The sequence below is a fragment of the Silene latifolia genome, chromosome 2 (genome assembly GCF_048544455.1).
Source record: "Silene latifolia isolate original U9 population chromosome 2, ASM4854445v1, whole genome shotgun sequence".
NCBI classification, from domain to species: Eukaryota; Viridiplantae; Streptophyta; class Magnoliopsida; order Caryophyllales; family Caryophyllaceae; genus Silene; species Silene latifolia.
Genome location: NC_133527.1, coordinates 40,072,906 through 40,096,063, shown reverse-complemented (window position 1 = coordinate 40,096,063; position 23,158 = coordinate 40,072,906). Strand labels below are relative to the sequence as shown.

The following is a 23,158-nucleotide window of genomic DNA, read 5'->3' as shown; positions in this document are numbered from 1 at the left end:
CACTTCAATGAAAGTTTTAAGACTAAACGAACGAATGAAGAGTAGTCTTCATGAAATTCAATTTTGCTTCTCTAAGCAAAGACTCATTGAATTGAGTGGGAGCATTCTCTTAACCGTTAAGAAAAGGACGAGGTTCTAAGAAGTAAAATTAGAATGGAATTGATACAAGGTAATGGTAAAAGTAAAGTTATTGAGAATAACGATACTAAACCTATCAATCCCGACCGATAAAGTTTTAATTGTCTTAATTGTTGGACGCTAGAAAGAAAACTACCCCAAATTATTGAAGAATCAGCAAGTTAGTTGTGGGACATCTAATGGGACCTTCTTCTTTAAATGTTTACTTGATTAACATAAATCTTGCTAGTACTACTTCGTCAATATTAGAAACCAGTGGAGGTTTTCATCATTGTATTCGATACATAAGATGATTATAATATGACGACTAGCATCAAATAATGTCGAGAGATAGAGTCATTGTGTAATCAATCTAGTTTTGGGTTTATAGTTGTACCTTAATTATGACTATTAAGTGCATAAACTCTGAATAAGAATATAATCTTGTTAAGATACAAAAGAGGTTTCACTTTTGTGACCCTATACACCACGATTTGATGTATGGCTAGCCAAACTAGAATGATACATCATGTAGATGATGCAAGACTCAAATTGGTAACCCAAGATTAAACCTTAAATTCTGGAATGATGAACGCAAAGAGTTATCGAGTACTCTTGGAACCATTAGATTGTTAATCTTATGGTATATGCGTATCTTGTATTCAAAGCAAGATGTCTCGTGCTTTTTGGTTAAAAAGGAGATCGAGGTTGTAAATCATTGATCCAAATAGGTTGATCATTTTATTTTACCAACGATTTAAGTTGACACTAATGTGTTCACTTAATAAGGTAAATAGAGAAATCTTTGAAGAAGTTCAAAGAGTTCCAAGAATCACGATTTCGTCGTGATGGGATTATCAAAGTAAAGACTTTGATATAAGCCAAAGAAAATGTGATATAGTATTACAAATTAATCTCTCTTAGCACGCATTATGGGATAATGTGTGGTTGTATAAAGAAATCAAATGCTATTCGATATGGTTCGGACTTTAATCAAGTTACTTTGAGTTACTTGATCCTTTTGGGGATTTTATCATATTGTCTAAATTATTTCTCCACTAAATCTAAAACAATTCATATGAGATATGAAATGGTAGGGTACCATGCTTGTAAGTTTTTCACAAGAAACAAATGCTCATTTTTCCTTACAATAATCACGAGTACAACGGGTTTGTGGCTCGTGAAGCTGTCTTTCTAGAATACAAGTTTATTTCTAGAAGACAGAGTGGGAGAAATTATTAAAGAGCCACAAAAGAATTGTGTCAAAAATTGTATGTCGCAAAAAACTGGTTTTTCTTGGCTACATGACGTTGTTTCTTCGAAACCTAGGAGGTTGAACTCATCACTCGTTGAAGATAATGAATTCATGTTACTTTTAGAAAGTAAAGAGCTTGCAACTTACAAAGAAATTGTTGATTCAAGTTACTTCTGGAAAGTAATGAACATATGACTTAAATGAGAGTGTTTAAGTCACAACTCAATACAAGACTTAGAGCCATGAAAATCCGAAATAAATTCCAAGTGGAATTGTTGGATATCAAAGAGAGATATCAAAGCTTGATTAGTTGCAAAGTGTTTTGCACTATTTGGATCTTCTTAGGGATTGTGTTTTATTATGATGATATACATATAGCGAGTGAATCTAAAACCCACTTCTTCAATTAGAAGGAATGTATTCAATACATGTCTTGAGTTTTGTAGATTCTTGCAATCCTAAGATAATGTGAAACTTAAGAGAGGGTCTTAAGTAGGACATCAATGAGCTGGAATCAATGTTTTGATCATGTTATAAAACTTTTCTCGATAAGTCGAGAAGTTGTGTTTATACATGGAGTTTAGTGGGAGTTACGGTAATTTTAATTAGTCTAATATGTGGATGATATATTGATCATTGGGAATGATTTAAGACTTGGAGAAACATAATACATCTTTAATATCCAGATTTATGGAGATAAATCCACATGATATTAGGGTAAAACAAGAAGTCTTATGTTGATAAGATTCATGACTAGTTCAATCAAGTTGAACATATTTGATTGATTCCATTTGCTTCCATTGCCGGATCATTAAATGAGTAATGATGTATAGCACTTCATATACTTTGAGTATGATGAATTGTTTCAAAATCGAATTTAAGTAATAGTTATCAAATAGCCATATAGATTATTATTAAGTGCTTGAAGAAGCATTAAGGATGGAAAGTTAAGTGTTTTGATGCAATTCACAAATTTGTGTAAGGGCTGACACTAATGACTATTGAGATTGCGCATGGTTTCCAACAAAACCACATTCAAAACACATAATGATGGTTAAGAAACCATTATGGCCATGTTATTCAAGAAATAGACTTGCTAGAATCGTTCTAGGCAATAAAGAACAATGAGAGATATTTACAACGGATATTGAGTACACTTGCAATCATGAGATGTGCAAGAAGGATGAGTCCCGCACACTGTGAAAACAGTAGGAGCTATTCTAAGGCAAGAGAGCCTATGTCTAGATTGGATCCAGACACGTACTCAGAAAGTTTTGTAATACAAGGTATGCATTACGAAAGGAAAACGAGTATGTAGCAAGGTTGAGCAAGGAGTTGCTAAAACCTACTTAGCAAGGCCTAATCATAGGCTAAACATGACGAGTCATGTCATTTCAATTGTATTGAAATGAACAGCTACATACAAGATCAAATTAGATTATAGAATATGAAATAGTAATCAGGCATTGACTATTCATATGTGATAATCGCATTTGTCGTTCGAGTTTTTTTTTTTACTTTAAAAACTCTTTTCTTGTACTTTGTTACATCCAAACGGGTTGTATGACAATGTTGAACCCCGTTAAAGTGAACCCGGATTAACATAGTATTCGCCCATATTCACTTGTATGAGGTGACGTCTCGAAGTGACTAGAGTGTGATGCGATTGATGGCAAGTTCAAGTGCCATAGAGTTATGTGAGATGACTAGTCGATCACATAGGCAGACTGTTAGGAACACTCTGTCGGGCAGTGACCGCTTATAGAGTTCTGGCAAATTTATAAAGCCTGGTCGTGGCGAGAGCTACTATAGTATTCTAATGAGTCGATTCTTTTGCCTAAAGATTGTTCGCCTAAGGTGGCACGGTTTCAGATTAACTTTGATTTATGTTACTACGACCTTCGTAAATGGGGTCAAATGGGCATATTTTGGGTTATGATGGTTGTGGCTACGAAGGGAATAGTGCGATAGGAATTGTCCACCCCCTTGTCAGGGTTAAAAAAATATCTCAGGGCCACTCGAGGAGTAATGAACTGGGAATGCGTGGCCACGCTCGGAAGGTAGCTATGATAGATAATTCCGGTCAAATCATTTATTCTCGAGATCGAGGAAACCACTCTCGATATGATTACTTGCATGTACGACCCGAAAGACACCTTGCATTGAGTGGGAGATAGTAATAGGACAAGAGAATTGGTGACGCACACTTGTCGAGGACAAGTGGGAGATTATTGGAGTAAGTGTCCACGACAATAATGCGATCACAATTGTCAATGACATATTAAATCTCATTATTAAGAATACGCTTGGGATGATTCTATTATATATAGTCAACTGACCAACATTTATCGGTAACGATTGGCTTGCTAGAGTTTGACGTTACGGTCGTGGGACGGTGGTGGTCAGTTGATCCCTTAAGGTCACACCTAAAGGATGATGCCCTTATCTGTAAAGTTGATTAATTGTATGACGATACAACTTGATCAATTCCTTAAAATTGAACAATTCAATTATAAGAGAGAATATTATTTCTTATTGTAATGAGATTAAATAAGATTTATTTTATTAATAAAAATGCTTTATTACTAAACTTGTTTATTGTTTGAGAAACAATAGAGATAATAATGAATGGTTAATTATAATTACAAGATGTTGTGAATTATAATTATATGACCCATTTTATTTATGTGATCAACTATCACTAGTCAATTTGTTGGATGTAATTTAATTAATTTATAAAATAATATTTATGTGATAAATATGCATTAAATTAATTAATAACATGTATCATACTACATGTGATATATTGTGTGACAAATGACAAATTGACAAAATAAAATGGTAGTCCATTTTATGAAGTGGACCGACATGAAGAGGGTTTAGTGGATGGTGGTGATTTATTTTAATAAGCTAAAAATAACATCATCATGACACTACTTACCTAGCCTTACATGCCTAAGGTTTTGATAAGAACAAAAGCAAAAGTGAAGAACCATATATTGGTCCTCTACACCTCCTAAAACCGTGAGACCTCCTCCACCTTAGGGGACTTTTGTTCTCTACTCATTCTCTATATCTTGTCCATTCAAAATACATGCAAATGTTATGCATTATTCTCTCTAATCTTTAATCTTCATCAAAAGTATAAGAAGATTCAATCTAAATTGTTCAATCACATTACTAATATTATTAATGTAATATATGAGTATTAGTAATCAATTTTAAGGTAAACTACTAAACAAATATCTAGCACATATTATTTAGTGGAGATAAGAGATAATCTTGGGTGCAATCAAGAGGAGCGGCTTCTATACTTGAAGTCTTTGGAGGATCTTCCTAACATATGGAAAGCTCAAGAACAAGTGAGGTAGGATACTTCACTTGTGCCCAAAATGGCCGAAAATAAGATGGTGAGAAATCGTTTTTCCATCTCTTTTATTAAGTTTGCATGCATAAGATCCTTAAGTTTTTATGACTAAAACTTTAAACTATAATATGTGATATTTAAAATATGATTTCTAACACAAAGTTCTTTCAATTTCAAGATTAATGGGTAACAAGTTACCTTGTGATCTCCTAAACATGCAAAATATCAAACAACTCTAAAACAATTAGAACAACCTAAAGGAGATTGACTTCCTCAAGGTAAGGAAACACACAACTAAAAACAATTAAAGAAAATCAAATCAAGTTAACACCGTCCCCGGCAACGGCGCCATTTTTGGTTCTTGGTTTAAACTCGTCGTCAAAAGTTACCCAACCAAAATAATATTTATAACTTCACAAACTACTCTTAGTAAAGAGGCAAGTAAGGTCGGATCCCAAGGGACGGGTATTGATGTAGGATTTTCAATTGCAAATGATTGTGTCTTAGGGTGTCACAATTTGGGGTTGAGGTAAGAGGTCAACTAAACTAATCAACAAGGTAAAATTAAAGCAATTAAAAACAAGCAAGTTGATTAAAATGAGATGTAAACAACTGATTAAAAGCACTAGGGTGTCATGGGTTCATTGGGGATTCATAGGAGTTGATCATACAAACATGTTTTATACTAGATGCAAGCACTTATTGTTGTGATGGGATCGAGTTAGTATATATCTTACAATCCCTAAGAAGGTTTGGGTCCCGGAGCCGAATCGATTAGATTGTACAACATCTACAAGTCGACTTAGTCCTTCCTATCCAACTATATGCATGGTCTAATGAGACTCGAGTTAGTTTATATCTTACAAGCCTCATTGAAAAGATAAGTAATGGGTAAAAAATGCAAGGATTCATTGGCTCGCATTTCATCAAACATAACATGTGCATAAGTTCGAATCACAACAAGCAAGCAAATTAATTATGAAAGCATATTAGATTAAGCATGAATCAATCCCCATGTTGGTTTCCCCTAATTCCCCTTTAACCTTAGTTAAGGAAACTACTCACTCATTATCAAGTTTAACATGCTAACAAGGTTGTCAATCATACTAGCAAGGTAAAACATGATGAACAAATGAAAATGATTAATAATAATTAAATAGGATTAAGAGAGAATTATACCTATGAAGATGATTCCAAATAATAATGCAAAGAATAATAGAAGTACATGATGATTGATGGAAGGTTGTCAATCCTCCAAATAAAGAACAATAGAGAAATTAAGGAATGATTAAGTAATGAGATTTGTATTAAGACTAGATTAAAAGTTGATTACAAGATTAAGATAAGATTAGGATGAGATTAAGATGGATTAAGATTAATTGCTAATCCAAGTAGTACAATGGGGTATTTATACTAAAAATTAGGTACAAAGATTAGACTAAGGGCTTAAATGACTATTAAGTCCTTAAGAAAAGTTGAGGAAGTGCTCCTCTCGAAGGAAATGAGCATCTCCGTTTTGCTAGTCTCGCCATGATCCGAGCAACTTGGAAGCTGGCACGGGCTCTCTAGGGTATGATCCGAGCGGATTGCCAAGGGAGATGCTCAGATCTTCTTGCTTCAGGATGAGCGTCTTAGGCACAGGACGCTCGGGTGGTAGTGGAGGGAGACGCTCGGATCCTTTATGATTCGCTCGGATCCCTTGGCAGACAACATTTCTTCTTTTCTTCCTTCATAATCCACGAGGATCAATCCGGGGATGGAAGGATCCTTTTGTCATTGCCCTTTTCACCTTATTATCTACATAGGTCTTCTAGTATCGTCTTCTCTTTGATGCTTGGTCATTAGATACGATCAATTTAGCACCATTTCGCCATGTAAATGCAAGGTTTGCACTCCTCTTCTACCAAGGAAACAAAACCTCAAATAATATGCAAAATGGGAAACTAAAGATAGTAAATGACCCAATTATGCACTATAAAGCATAGGAACGAGGCTAATTCGGGGACTAAATGTGCTCAAATATGAGTCACATCAAACACCCACATGTCGCTTATGCGACACGAAATAAAAATGGCCCATGACCCACTGAAATAAAACTTATGTCACTTTGCTCTTGCATTTTGACATTTCGACATCCTCATATCATCAAATAAATTGAATTACATTTTTGGAGTAAGTAAAGCTCATGCTTATATTCTAAAGTTCATTACAAGCTCTTGTTTCGAACAATTATTATTTTTCATTTTTTCGAACTACGCACAGGGTTTGATTTCATTTTTTTAATAATAGGTAGGCAATCCTTCACAGGATACAACCCATTATTTTAAAATGTAAATAGAAGGACATTTGCATTTGCACTTGAAATTCGACATGAATAATAAAAGGAAATCATAATAGTTTCTTAACTAATTAATCTTTTATTCATTTGTTCCATAAATAATAATAATAATAATAATAATAATAATAATAATAATAATAATAATAATAATAATAATAATAATAATAATAATAATAATAATAATAATAATAATAATAATAATAATAATAATAATAATAATAATAATAATAATAATAATAATAATAATAATAATAATAATAATAATAATAATAATAATAATAATAATAATAATAATAATAATAATAATAATAATAATAATAATAATAATAATAATAATAATAATAATAATATGTCAAATAATATAAAATGCTGAAAATAAATGCTAGGCTAGGCTACTAAAAACTCCGCCATTTATTACAACTTAAAATAATAAATAAATACTATAATAAATGACTAAGGCATTTTTGTGTGTAATTGCATTTTGTGTGTAATTGCATTTTTTGGCCGCTGGATTTTCAAGACGTACGGTGGTGAGGGACTCACTATAACCTGGGATACTTATGGCATTATAAAATAAACAATGTAAATCTCAACTCTAAAATTGGAAATACTTGTCTGCAGTCAGTTTGCCGAGGGACCTGCTGCTGCTACGGATTCAAGTTGACAGTTAGTCTTTGTAACAGAGGTATTATCTTCACTTACCAATGTCATTATCTTCATTGACCACAACGACTCACCCATGAATCACATGTACGTTTCGTTTCACCATACCCCGTTCCCGGTCTGCCATTGTGAGTTCAGTTATATTTGCGCAGTCTTAAGTCTATTTTGATATTAGACATAGGAATGTATGATAACAATATTTTCCCAACATTTACTTTTAGGTTACGACGTGTGTATTTTATCACTCTAAGACGTAGATTATACATAAAAACGAGTTCACAAAATCCGTTTTCCATATGATGGGAGGGGGGAATGAGGGCTATTTTTTGTAGGAAAATTAGAAACGAAATATATTGACTAGAGGGAAGGAAAGGTGTTTTGTAGAGGAAAATGAAAAATCATCATCCATTTTTATGAAGGATGGAGGGAAGAAGGCTAAGCTATTTGTTTAGGAAAATGAGAAAACGAAATCCATTGTCATATTTATTAAGTCTAAACTCTTCACATAGGTATGATTGAAGGTCGGAAAATGTCGCAGTTCTTGCAGCGACTTTTTGGACATTATGCGTGGAATTTAACGGTGTATTTTTCTATTGTTGACAGCTCTTGTCCCTTTCTCCATTCTGCCTTTTTCCCTTTTTAGGAAAGCCAGAATGGTTGAGCTGCTGCAAAGTTCACTTTCCTTCATCCTATTTTGTAGCTTTAATGCAAATTTACATGTTACATCTATAATTTAGGTTACTATGTGTATATTTTCTCCATTATGTCTTCTTCCCTTTTTACAAGAGTGAGAGGTTTATGTGCATTGTAATTCTGGTATTATCCCACGTACCGTGGGTTTATGTTTGGCTTTGGTTGTCTTTGCCAGTAAAATATAACTTACCCTAGATTTGCAAGTGTTAAAACTTTAGTCTGTCGAAGTTAGTTGTCTAAATCTAGACACTATCTTGAAGTTTATAACTTTATAATTTCGCAACTAATTTAGATCTAAATTGAAACACTGTATCATTGATTTACAAAATTTAAGAGCTATTTGTGCATATTGTTACTGCCATTGTGAGTTCAGACACATTTCCATGATCTGATATTATTATTTTATTCATTTGGTTTTGTTTGTGTTCACTGGAACAGAAATATGGTAGGACCGATGATTCAAGATAAAGGGTTAATCAACCAGTTGCATCAATATTTGGGTGAAAACGACATCGTCAAGACATGGGTGACAATTGTGATGATGCAAGAAACATATTGGTAATTATAGTTTGATGAACTTTATGTTTAAAAATAGTTTTTTCATTGCTAATACTTTCGTATTGACCCTGTAGCGATAAGTATAATAACCCGGCCCACTACCGTCGTAACACAACCCAATAAGATGGGATGTGTACCTTTGGGCCGTTATTTTGTCCTCACCTAAGCCCAAAAGCACAAGGCCTTTTTACTGTGGGTGAAATCTCTTATAAATATATCACAAGCTCCTCAATTTCCCGATGTGGGATAACTTATTCTCAATAACTTGGGGTGTTACAATAAGGCTTTACTTGAATTATTAGTTTATGTTCACGGTTTTGATTTAGGGTGAACTGAATATGTTTGCTCCTATTTTAAATGTACTGTGTAGGAGGTGACTGGTTGATTGTAGAGGAATTGCAAGCAAAGTAAGAGAGGCTACATGTCTTCCTTAGCACTGATTATAGATTATGGACCAAAGTATGAACCTCCTAAAGGTCGTCATTGGATGGACATTAGTGATGTACGAATGCTGACCATGTCTTCAACTAGCATTTTTTGCAATTAGGTTGTGTTATAGTCTATTCATGAAGGTGCTCTTACTGATGCATGATAAAGTGTAGTCCTATTTTCATGAAGGTGTTCTTACTGATCCAGTTTTCTCAATTTCTAAAACATAAAGATTAGTCTCAGTCGTAAGTTCATGACAGTTGTTCAATTCCAAGATTTGAACTCTTGGTTGTACTTAAGTGTTTCATACAATTCTTTGTAGTATACTTGTTCTTTTGTACAGAATTCAATAACGATCATGTATTGTGAAGAACCATTGTCTCGATCTTTTTAGATTAAGAATGCAATTTTGAATATTTATCTACTTGGGTGTTTCGAATGGTGTGTTTTTTATCGATCAAGGCAATTGGTTTACACCAATTTAGTTTCGGTTAGAATTGCACCAAATTGGGGCACCGCGCCCTATCAGGCACGGTGCAACAACTAGTAATGCTAAAAACCATTCATCTAAATGAATAATAAAATGCATTATGTAAAAAATGACATGCCAAATCGTCTTACTTACCAACAATGATCATTGAGCTTGCCTTGACAGAATTTTTACCAATAAAAATTCATAATCAATTCTTAAAACAATTTTAAGACTTACTCATCACACTAATCTCGTCTAATATCAAAATAATTATTCTCAACAATTATCTTGAAGTTATATGGGATATAAAGCCTAAATTATTACAAAAGGACATAATAATTCACAATTATTATGAAAAAAATTCCATCTAACTATAAAATTTATGGAAAATTTTTTTTTAAAATTTTCTACATTCTGGTCTTTCACCAAAATTACATGCATGTGAAAATTTTTGATTTTAAAATTTATTTAAAACAATTTCATAATTTACTCGGTAAAACCACAATTTTTACGATTTAATTCTAAATCAAACCATAAAAATTGAAATAACTTTAAAATAAAATTTTATAAAGTTTGGAACATTTTTCAGGAGCTAAAAATTAAAAAATTTCAAGCCCAAAAATTAAATCGATATTTATTTGCAAAATAACCATTATTTACCAATTTTTATCAAATAAAAATTAATAAACTACGTAAATTAATCACATTAATTTAAAGTTTCTATTTTTCTCATAAATAAAACATGCATATGGTTATTTCTAAGTAAATATGCATAAAATTAACATGAAACCAAATTTAATTAACTCTTAATTAATTTTAATGCATTTTTACTCAATTTTATGCCATTTTAAGTTATAAAAAGTGGAAAAATTTAACAAAAATCAAATTTTCGTCCCATATCATCCTAAGACCATATTATTTACATGAAAAACCATATTATGTGATAAAAACTAATTTTAATGACATAATATCAATTTTACTAATTTATCTCATAAATTACTAAAATTGTCTTAAGACAACATGCATGTAATTCACAATGCTCTGATATCACTTGTTAGTTATTTAGACCATATTAATACTCATCTTATGATATTAAAATTACAAATTAATTAAAAATGGTCTAAATCTACATGCATGCAAATAAAAGTATAAAAGATGGTATTAAACCATCTTAAGACAAAAGTTCTTTACATTGTATAAGGCAACTTTTGGGGACAACTCAAGGACTCCTTCCTTGATATTGTTCTTGAGCTATGAAAATGGATGATCCTCCAAGACAACAAACCACCAAAATAGATGGTCTCTTAAGAAAGCACCCAAGAAAAAACCCAAAATACTACTATAATACTAACAAGATATATGTAGTAGTAGACCTTGTTTATTGTATATTTGATGTAATAAATAATATTATTACTTGATAAATATATGTGATTTGGATGATAAACATGAACAAAATAAGAATGAAAAATGGTCTCTTATGGAGCAATAAGGCAACCGGTTTTTCTAACTCAAAAGACCAATTTTTACTTCTTATTTTTCCAACTCATGAATGAGGTAAATAGTGGTGTATATATAGCCAAATATGAGAGAAAATTTTAAGTGGAAAATCCACTAAAATGGACACATGTATGCCCTCAAAAAACCGGTATATTTGGACTACTTTTGGTCCATTTCGGTTTTCGATATTTGCCCCACAAATGCTTATAAGTCTTATATTTAATTATCTTACATAATAAATATTAATTTAATTATTTAACACTTAAATAATATAAATTAACTACCAATGACTACTTAACTATTAAGTAATTATAAGACCATTTTATCAACATACAATGTGTCAATATTAACCCATTTAGCTAATTTTAGTACCTCTTGTAAAATTTAGTAGCTAATTGATTCTACCTCAAAACATATACACATATCGTATAAAATTAATTAATTAACAATTAATTAATAAATTCTAATCATTTATTATTTAAACATCACATAATTAATTAATAAATCTCCTTGTCCCGAGTTCGTAACCCGTCATCAAATAATACATTTATGTGACTAACTAAAAGTCAAATAATAGAAGGAATTAATTATCTCGTATCTCATACAAACAATTAATTTATTCTATTTGGGCGTCATCCTATAGGCGTCATCCTTTATAAAGGGATCAGCTGATCACCGCCGTCACACGACAGTAATGTCAAACTCTAGTCAGCCAATCATTACCGATTAACGATGACCAGCTGACAAATAAAAAGACAAATCCCTGATATTTCTTTTACGAGATTTAATATGTAAACGCACTCATTGTGGAGGACACTACTCCAACAGAATTTGCCAATTCTTACTTGCACATCTTCCCATACCCCAAAAAGTATCTTTATTGATCGATCCGCCATTTGAAGCGTGATATATTGGTGCACTTGAGCTCTCTCATTCCTAGCCTCTTGCATACCGAGTATGGCATGACACTTACACTTGCTCCAAGATCACATAAAGCTTTGTTGATTGTAGTGTCACCAATGGTGCATGGAATAGATAAACTTCCCGGATCTTTGAGTTTTGGAGGTGAACTCCTTGAAGAATAGCACTACTCACTTTAGTGAAAGCAATAGTCTCTAATTTCTGGATGGATTTCTTCTTCGCGAGAATGTCTTTCATGTACTTTGCATAGGCCGGAACATGATTGATCAATTCCGTGAATGAGATTAGGACTTCTAAGTTCTTTAAAATATCCATGAACTTTCCAAGTTGTTCATCAAACTTAGACTTAGCTTGACGACTTGGGGAATGGAAGTCTAATCACACTAGGCTATTTCTCTTTAGCCTTTTCTTCATTCTTCTTCTTTGAAACTTCTTGAATGGTGGGTTCTTCTTCCTTAGAGTTCCTCACAACTCTTTCCTTATCACTAGCCTCCACAATGTCTTCCTAAATTTTCTTCTTTGGCCCTTCATATCTTGTACCACTCCTCAAATGGATGGCACTTACCGACTCATGTCTTACGGTATTACTTTGAGGTGGTAATTGCCCCTTTTGTCTTTGAGAGCTAGAAGATGCTAATTGAGACACTTGGGTTTCCAACATTTTGGTGTGGGCTTGTATGTTGTTGATGGTGATGTCTTTTGCTTGGTTATCTTTTTGCATTTGAGTGAAAAATTCTTATTGGTTCTTTTGCATTTAGAGGACCGCTTTTTGAACATCAAAGCCTTGTTTTGGATTAATTATATAGAGGTTAATTTTGGTAACCTTGGTTTTGGTTGTAAAAGGGTCTTTGAGCTTGATTTCTCATTGGAGGTGGGGTGTATGTTGGTTGAGAGTTTTGAACATTTTGGCTTTTGTATGAAAGTTTTGGATGGAATTTGGTGTTTTCATTGTAATAGTTGGAATAAGGGATGCCACTCTTGTATTCTTGGAAAGCATTCACTTGTTCCCCTACATTCACCTTGATCATGTCCCAAAGTTCCACAACTCGCACATACTCCACTTGGAATTGATGATGATGCCACCATAGCATTAACATGTTGCTTAGGTCATTTGGAGGCCTCTTAAAGTTTAGCCATAGCCTTCTCAAACTTCAAATTGATGGTGTCGATGTGAGCACTAAGTTGAGCACCCAATTGAGTAATGGAATCCACCTCATGCTTTCCTCCTCTAGTAGCCTACTATATTGTAAGTTTTGGACCGCCATTTCTTCAATCTTGTTCCATATTTGATTGTCATCAACTTCGATGAACATACCATTTCATCCCATATTGAGAATGTTTCGGGAGTCTTCATATAGACCATTCCAAAATTGTGGTACAAGAAACCACTCGCTAAGTCCATGGTGTAGACAAGATCGGCAAGTGTCCTTGAATCTCTCCCATGCTTCATACAAAGATTTCTAATCCCTTTGTTTAAACCCGGTGATTTGGGCTCTCAACATGTTAGTCTTTTCCGGAGGATAGAATTTCTTGTAGAAAGCAAGTGCCAATTTCTTCCAAGAATCAATACTAAGAGTAGCCTTATCTAGGCTCTTTAACCATTGGTTCGCGATACCAATTAAAGAAAAAGGAAATAAGACCCATCGGATTTGGTCTTGAGTAACTCCGGTTTGAGAAATCGCATCACAATAGTCACAAAAAGTCTCCATATGACTTCTCTAGGCATCCCTCTAAATTGACTTCTCTCAACTAATTGTATAAATGCGGATTTGGCAATGAAATTACGGGTTAAATGTTGTGGTGTGGGAGTACCATTTTGTAGGTTCTCCTCGGTTGGTACGGAATGTGATTAAAATTTAGGCATTGTGGGTTGATTTTGTGCTTGGTTTTGTATTGGGTTATCCTCTCCTTCTCTTGCAAAAGGATTGATAAACTCAATGTTATTTGGTTGAATGTCCACAATTATCTCATTAATACCTCTTAAAGTATTTCTAGCAAGTCTTCTATTTTTGTTCAAAGTTCTTTCAATTTCAAGATCAATAGGTAACAAGCTACCTTGTGATCTCCTAAACATGCAAAATATCAAACAACTCGAAAAAAATTAGAACACCTAAAGGAGATTGACTTCCCCAAGGTAAGGAAACACACAACTAAAAACAATTAAAGAAAATCAAATAAAGTTAACACCATCCCCGGCAATGGCGCCATTTTTGGTTCTTGGTTTAAACTCATCGTCAAAAGTTACCCAACCAAAATAATATTTATAACTTCACAAACTACTCTTAGTAAAGAGGCAAGTAAATGTCGGATCCCAAGGGACGGGTATTGATGTAGGATTTTCAATTGCAAATGATTGTGTCTTAGGGTGTCACAATTTGGGGTTAAGGTAAGAGGTCAACTAAACTAATCAACAAGGTAAAAGTAAAGTAATTAAAAACAAGCAAGATGATTAAAATGAGATGTAAACAATTGATTAAAAGCACTAGGGTGTCATGGGTTCATTGGGGATTCATAGGAGTTGATCATACAAACATGTTTTATACTAGATGCAAGCACTTATTGTTGTGATGGGATCGAGTTAGTATATATCTTACAGTCCCTAAGAAGGTTTGGGTCCCAGAGCCGAATCGATTAGATTGTAAAACACCTACAAGTCGACTTAGTCCTTCCTATCCAACTATATGCATGGTCTAATGAGACTTGAGTTGGTTTATATCTTACAAGACTCATTGAAAAGATAAGTGATTGGTAAAAAATGCAAGGATTCATAGGCTCGCATTTCATCAAACATAACATGTGCATAAGTTGGAATCACAACAAGCAAGCAAATTAATTATGAAAGCATATTAGATTAAGCATGAATCAATCCCCATGTTGGTTTCCCCTAATTCCCCTTTAACCCTAGTTAAGGAAACTACTCACTCATTATCAAGTTTAACATGCTAACAAGGTTGCCAATCATACTAGCAAGGCAAAACATGATGAACAAATGAAAATGATTAATAATAATTAAATAGGATTAAGAGAGAATTATACCTATGAAGATGATTCCAAATAATAATGCAAAGAATAATAGAAGTACTTGATGATTGATGGAAGGTTGTCAATCATCCAAATGAAGAACAATAAAGAAATTATGGAAATATTAAGTAATGAGATTTGTATTAATACTAGATTAAAAGTTGATTACAAGATTAAGATAAGATTAGGATAAGATTAAGATGGATTAAGATTAATTGCTAATCCAAGTAGTACAATGGGGTATTTATACTAAAAATTAGGTACAAGGATTAGGGTTACTAAGGGCTTAAATGACTATTAAGTCCTTAAAAAGAGTTGAGGAAGTGCTCCTCTCGAAGGAAATGAGCATCTCCGTTTGGCTAGTCTCGCCGTGATCCGAGCAGCTTGGAAGCTGGCACGGGCTTTCTAGGGTATGATCCGAGCGGATTGCCAAGGGAGACGCTCGGATCTTCTTGCTTCAGGACGAGCGTCTTAGGTACATAACGCTCGGATGGTAGTGGAGGGAGATGCTAGGATCCTCTGTGATCCGCTCGGATCCCTTGGCAGACAACATTTCTTCTTTTCTTCCTTCATAATCCACGAGGATCAATCCGGGGATGCAAGGATCCTTTTGTCATTGCCCTTTTCACCTTATTATCTACATAGGTCTTCTAGTATCGTCTTCTCTTTGATGCTTGGTCATTAGATGCGATCAATTTAGCTCCATTTTGCCATGTAAATGCAAGGTTTGCACTCCTCTTCTACCAAGGAAACAAAACCTCAAATAATATGCAAAATGGGAAACTAAAGATAGTAAATGACCCAATTATGCACTATAAAGCATAGGAACGAGGCTAATTCGGGGACTAAATGTGCTCAAATATGAGTCACATCAAACACCCACATGTCGCTTATGCGACACGAAATAAAAATGGCCCCTGGCCCACGGAAATAAAACTTATGTCACTTTGCTCTTGCATTTTGACATTTTGACATCCTCATATCATCAAATAAATTGAATTACATTTTTGGAGTAAGTAAAGCTCATTCTTATTTTCTAAAGTTCATTACAAGCTCTTGCTTCGAACAATTATTATTTTTCATTTTTTCGAACTACGCACAGGGTTTGATTTCATTTTTTTAATAATAGGTAGGCAATCCTTCACAGGATACAACCCATTATTTTAAAATGTAAATAGAAGGACATTTGCATTTGCACTTGAAATTCGACATGAATAATAAAAGGAAATCATAATAGTTTCTTAACTAATTAATCTTTTATTCATTTGTTCCATAAAAAATAATAATAATAATAATAATAATAATAATAATAATATTAATAAAAATAATAATAATAATAATAATAATAATAATAATAATAATAATAATAATAATAATAATAATAATAATAATAATAATAATAATAATAATAATAATAATAATAATAATAATAATAATAATAATAATAATAATAATAATAATAATAATAATAATAATAATAATAATATGTCAAATAATATAAAATGCTGAAAATAAATGCTAGGCTAGGATACTAAAATCTCCGCCATTTATTACAACTTAAAATAATAAATAAATACTATAATAAATGACTAAGGCATTTTTGTGTGTAATTGCATTTTGTGTGTAATTGCATTTTTTGGCCGCTGGATTTTCAAGACGTACGGTGGTGAGGGACTCACTATAACCTGAGATACTTATGGCATTATAACCTAGCATGGTTGAGCAGTGTTTCTAAAGACGGTGGTGGCTTTGACGGAGTTAACAGAAACTGTCGGCCGGGAAGCTTAGGATACACAGTCGTATTTCAGAGATTTCAAGGTTTGATGACTTTCTCGATCTTTGTTTCTTTTTTGTAATTGTTCTTTTCGTGTTAAGAAATTAACATGAATGATGGAGACTGCAGAGGAAAGGGTAAAATATTGTCATATTTGCTTAGTCTTAACTCTATTCAGACATTAGTACTCGCAAATCACAGTCGTGGGGAAATTATGACTATCGAGTTGCCTTTTCTGTTGAACTAAATTTACTTACATATTGCTTAAAGAGTGAAATAAACCCTCAAATAAACAATGTAAATCTCAACTCTAAAATTGGAAATACTTGTCTGCAGTCGGTTTGTCGAGGGACCTGCTGCTGCTACGGATTCAAGTTGACAGTTAGTCTTTGTAACAGAGGTATTATCTTCACTTACCAATGTCATTATCTTCATTGACCACAACCACTCGCCCATGAATCACATGTACGTTTCGTTTCACCATACCCCGTTCCCGGTCTGCCATTGTGAGTTCAGTTATATTTGCGCAGTCTTAAGTCTATTCTAATATTAGACATAGGAATGTATGATAACAATATTTTCCCAACATTTACTTTTAGGTTACGACGTGTGTATTTTATCACTCTAAGACGTAGATTATACATAAAAACGAGTTCACAAAATCCGTTTTCCATATGATGGGAGGGGGGAATGAGGGCTATTTTTAGTAGGAAAATCAGAAACGAAATATATTGACTAGAGGGAAGGAAAGGTGTTTTGTAGAGGAAAATGAAAAATCATCATCCATTTTTATGAAGGATGGAGGGAAGAAGGCTAAGCTATTTATTTAGGTTACTATGTGTTTATTTTCTCCATTATGTCTTCTTCCCTTTTTACAAGAGTGAGAGGTTTATGTGCATTGTAATTCTGGTATTATCCCACGTACCTTGGGTTTATGTTTGGCTTTGGTTGTCTTTGCCAGTAAAATATAACTTACCCCAGATTTGTAAGTGTCAAAACTTTAGTCTGTCGAAGTTAGTTGTCTAAATCTAGACACTATCTTGAAGTTTATAACTTTATAATTTCGCAACTAATTTAGATCTAAATTGAAAAACTGTATCATTGATTTACAAAATTTAAGAGCTATTTGTGCATATTGTTACTGCCATTGTGAGTTCAGACACATTTCCATGATCTGATATTATTATTTTATTCATTTGGTTTCGTTTGTGTTCACTGGAACAGAAATATGGTAGAACCGATGATCCAAGATAAAGGGTTAATCAACCAGTTGCATCAATATTTGGGTGGAAACGACATCGTCAAGACATGGGTGACAATTGTGATGATGCAAGAAACATATTGGTAATTATAGTTTGATGAACTTTAAGTTTAAAAATAGTTTTTTCATTGCTAATACTTTCGTATTGACTCTGTAGCGATAAGTATAATAACCCGGCCCACTACCGTCGTAACACAACCCCAATAAGATGGGATGTGTACCTTTGGGCCGTTATTTTGTCCTCACCTAAGCCCAAAAGCACAAGGCCTTTTTACTGTGGGTGAAATCTCTTATAAATATATCACAAGCTCCTCAATTTCCCGATGTGGGATAACTTATTCTCAATAACTTGGGGTGTTACAATAAGGCTTTACTTGAATTATTAGTTTATGTTCACGGTTTTGATTTAGGGTGAACTGAATATGTTTGCTCCTATTTTAAATGTACTGTGTAGGAGGTGACTGGTTGATTGTAGAGGAATTGCAAGCAAAGTAAGAGAGGCTACATGTCTTCCTTAGCACTGAATATAGATTATGGACCAAAGTATGAACCTCCTAAAGGTCGTCATTGGATGGACATTAGTGATGTACGAATGCTGACCATGTCTTCAACTAGCATTTTTTGCAATTAGGTTGTGTTATAGTCTATTCATGAAGGTGCTCTTACTGATGCATGATAAAGTGTAGTCCTATTTTCATGAAGGTGTTCTTAATGATCCAATTTTCTCAATTTCTAAAACATAAAGATTAGTCTGAGTCGTAAGTTCATGACAGTTGTTCAATTCCAAGATTTGAACTCTTGGTTGTACTTAAGTGTTTCATACAATTCTTTGTAGTATACTTGTTCTTTTGTACAGAATTCAATAACGATCATGTATTGTGAAGAACCATTGTCTCAATCTTTTTAGATTAAGAATGCAATTTTGAATATTTATCTACTTGGGTGTTTCGAATGGTGTGTTTTTTATCGATCAAGGCAATTGGTATACACCAACTTAGTTTCGGTTAGAATTGCACCAAATTGGGGCACCGTGCCCTATCAGGCACGGTGCAACAACTAGTAATGCTAAAAACCATTCATCTAAATGAATAATAAAATACATTATGTAAAAAATGACATGCCAAATCGTCTTACTTATCAACAATGATCATTGAGCTTGCCTTGACAGAATTTTTACCAATAAAAATTCATAATCAATTCTTAAAACAATTTTAAGACTTACTCATCACACTAATCTCGTCTAATATCAAAATAATTATTCTCAACAATTATCTTGAAGTGATATAGGATATAAAGCATAAATTATTACAAAAGGACATAATAATTCACAATTATTATGAAAAAAATTCCATTTAACTATAAAATTTATGGAAAAAAAAATTTAAAATTTTCTACATTCTGGTCTTTCACCAAAATGACATGCATGTGAAAATTTTTGATTTTAAAATTTATTTAAAACAATTTCATAATTTACTCGGTAAAACCACATTTTTTACGATTTAATTCTAAATCAAACCATAAAAATTGAAATAACTTTAAAATAAAATTTTATAAAGTTTGGAACAATTTTCAGGAGCTAAAAATTAAAAAATTTCAAGCCCAAAAATTAAATCGATATTTATTTGCAAAATAACCATTATTTACCAATTTTTATCAAATAAAAATTAATAAACTACGTAAATTAATCACATTAATTTAAAGTTTCTATTTTTCTCATAAATAGAACATGCATATGGTTATTTCTAAATAAATATGCATAAAATTAACATGAAACCAAATTTAATTAACTCTTAATTAATTTTAATGCATTTTTACTCAATTTTATGCCATTTTAAGTTATAAAAAGTGGAAAAATTTAACAAAAATTAAATTTTCGTCCCATATCATCCTAACACTAGATTATTTACATGCAAAACCATATTATGTGATAAAAACTAATTTTAATGACATAATATCAATTTTACTAATTTATCTCATAAATTACTAAAATTGTCTTAAGACAACATGCATGTATTTCACAATGCTCCGATATCACTTGTTAGTTATTTAGACCATATTAATACTCATCTTATGATATTAAAATTACAACTTAATTAAAAATGGTCTAAATCTACATGCATGCAAATAAAAGTATAAAAGATGGTATTAAACCATCTTAAGACAAAAGTTCTTTACATTGTATAAGGCAAGTTTTGGGGACAACTCAAGGACTCCTTCCTTGATGTTGTTCTTGAGTTATGAAAATGGATGATCCTCCAAGACAACAAACCACCAAAATAGATGGTCTCCTAAGAAAGCACCCAAGAAAAAACCCAAAATACTACTATAATACTAACTAGATATATGTAGTAGTAGACCTTGTTTATTGTATATTTGATGTAATAAATAATATTATTACTTGATAAATATATTTGATTTGGATGATAAACATGAACAAAATAAGAAGGAAAAATGGTCTCTTATGGAGCAATAAGGCAACCGGTTTTTCTAGCTCAAAAGACCAATTTTTACTTCTTATTTTTCCAACTCATGAATGAGGTAAATAGTGGTGTATATATAGCCAAATATGGGAGAAAATTTTAAGTGGAAAATCCACTAAAATGGACACATGTATGCCCTCAAAAAACCGGTATATTTGGACTACTTTTGGTCCATTTCGGTTTTCGATATTTGCCCCACAAATGCTTATAAGTCTTATATTTAATTATCTTACATAATAAATATTAATTTAATTATTTAACACTTAAATAATATAAATTAACTACCAATGACTACTTAACTATTAAGTAATTATAAGACCATTTTATCAACATACAATGTGTCAATATTAACCCATTTAGCAAATTTTACAACCTCTTGTAAAATTTAGTAGCTAATTGATTCTACCTCAAAACATATACACATATCGTATAAAATTAATTAATTAACAATTAATTAATAAATTCTAATCATTTATTATTTAAACATCACATAATTAAATAATAAATCTCCTTGTCCCGAGTTCGTAACCCGTCATCAAATAATACATTTATGTGACTAACTAAAAGTCAAATAATAGAAGGAATTAATTATCTCGTATCTCATACAAATAATTAATTTATTCTATTTGGGCGTCATCCTATAGGTGTGACCTAAAGGGATCAGCTGATCACCGCCATCACACGACAGTAATGTCAAACTCTAGTCAGCCAATCATTACCGATTAACGATGACCAGCTGACAAATAAAAAGACAAATCCCTGATATTCCTTTTACGAGATTTAATATGTAAACGCACTCATTGTGGAGGACACTACTCCAACAGAATTTGCCAATTCTTACGGGCACATCTTCCCATACCCCAAAAAGTATCTTTATTGATCGATCCGCCATTTGAAGCGTGATATTAGTGCACTTGAGCTCTCTCATTCCTAGCCTCTTGCATACCGAGTATGGCATGACACTTACACTTTCTCCAAGATCACATAAAGCTTTGTTGATTGTAGTGTCACCAATGGTGCGTAGAATAGATAAACTTCCCGGATCTTTGAGTTTTGGAGGTGAACTCCTTGAAGAATAGCACTACTCACTTTAGTGAAAGAAATAGTCTCTAATTTCTGGATGAATTTATTCTTCGCGAGAATGTCTTTCATGTACTTTGCATAGGCCGGAACATGATTGATCAATTCCGTGAATGGGATTGAGACTTCTAAGTTCTTCACAATATCCATGAACTTTCCAAGTTGTTCATCAAACTTAGACTTAGCTTGACGACTTGGGGAATGGAAGTCTAATCACACTAGGCTCTTTCTCTTTAGCCTTTTCTTCATTCTTCTTCTTTGAAACTTCTTGAATGGTGGGTTCTTCTTCCTTAGAGTTCCTCACAACTCTCTCCTTATCACTAGCCTCCACAATGTCTTCCTAAATTTTCTTCTTTGGCCCTTCATATCTTGTACCACTCCTCGAATGGATGGCACTTACCGACTCATGTCTTACGGTATTACTTAGAGGTGGTAATTGCCCTTTTTGTCTTTGAGAGCTAAAAGATGCTAATTGAGACATTTGGGTTTCCAACATTTTGGTGTGGGCTAGTATGTTGTTGATGGTGATGTCTTTTGCTTGGTTATCTTTTTGCATTTGAGTGAAAAATTCTTGTTGATTCTTTTGCATTTAGAGGACCGCTTTTTGAACATCAAAGCCTTGGTCATTGGATTAATTGTATAGAGGTTAATTTTGATAACCTTGGTTTTGGTTGTAAAAGGGTCTTTGAGCTTGATTTCTCATTGGAGGTGGGGTGTATGTTGGTTGAGAGTTTTGAACATTTTGGCTTTTGTATGAAAGTTTTGGATGGAATTTGGTGTTTTCATTGTAATAGTTGGAATAAGGGGTGCCACTCTTGTATTCTTGGAAAGCATTCACTTGTTCTCCTACATTCACCTTGATCATGTCCCAAAGTTCCACAACTCGCACATACTCTACTTGGAATTGATGATGATGCCACCATAGCATTAATATGTTGCTTAGGTCATTTAGAGGCCTCTTAAAGTTTAGCCATAGCCTTCTCAAACTTCAAATTGATGGTGTCGATGTGAGCACTAAGTTGAGCACCCAATTGAGTAATGGTATCCACCTCATGCTTTCCTCCTCTAGTAGCCTACTATATTGTAAGTTTTGGACCGCCATTTCTTCAATCTTGTTCCATATTTGATTGTCATCAACTTCGATGAACATACCATTTCATCCCATATTGAGAATGTTTCGGGAGTCTTCATATAGACCATTCCAAAATTGTGGTACAAGAAACCACTCGCTA

At 33.0% G+C, this 23,158-nt stretch overlaps 1 non-coding gene across 1 annotated transcript; it reads left to right on the top strand.

The window, feature by feature from the left end:
- The first annotated feature begins 13,705 nt into the window (after positions 1 to 13,705).
- Positions 13,706 to 13,812, top strand: LOC141645088 (small nucleolar RNA R71). The gene has a single exon (XR_012544681.1). It is a non-coding gene; the product is annotated as a small nucleolar RNA R71 (small nucleolar RNA).
- Positions 13,813 to 23,158: the final 9,346 nt, after the last annotated feature.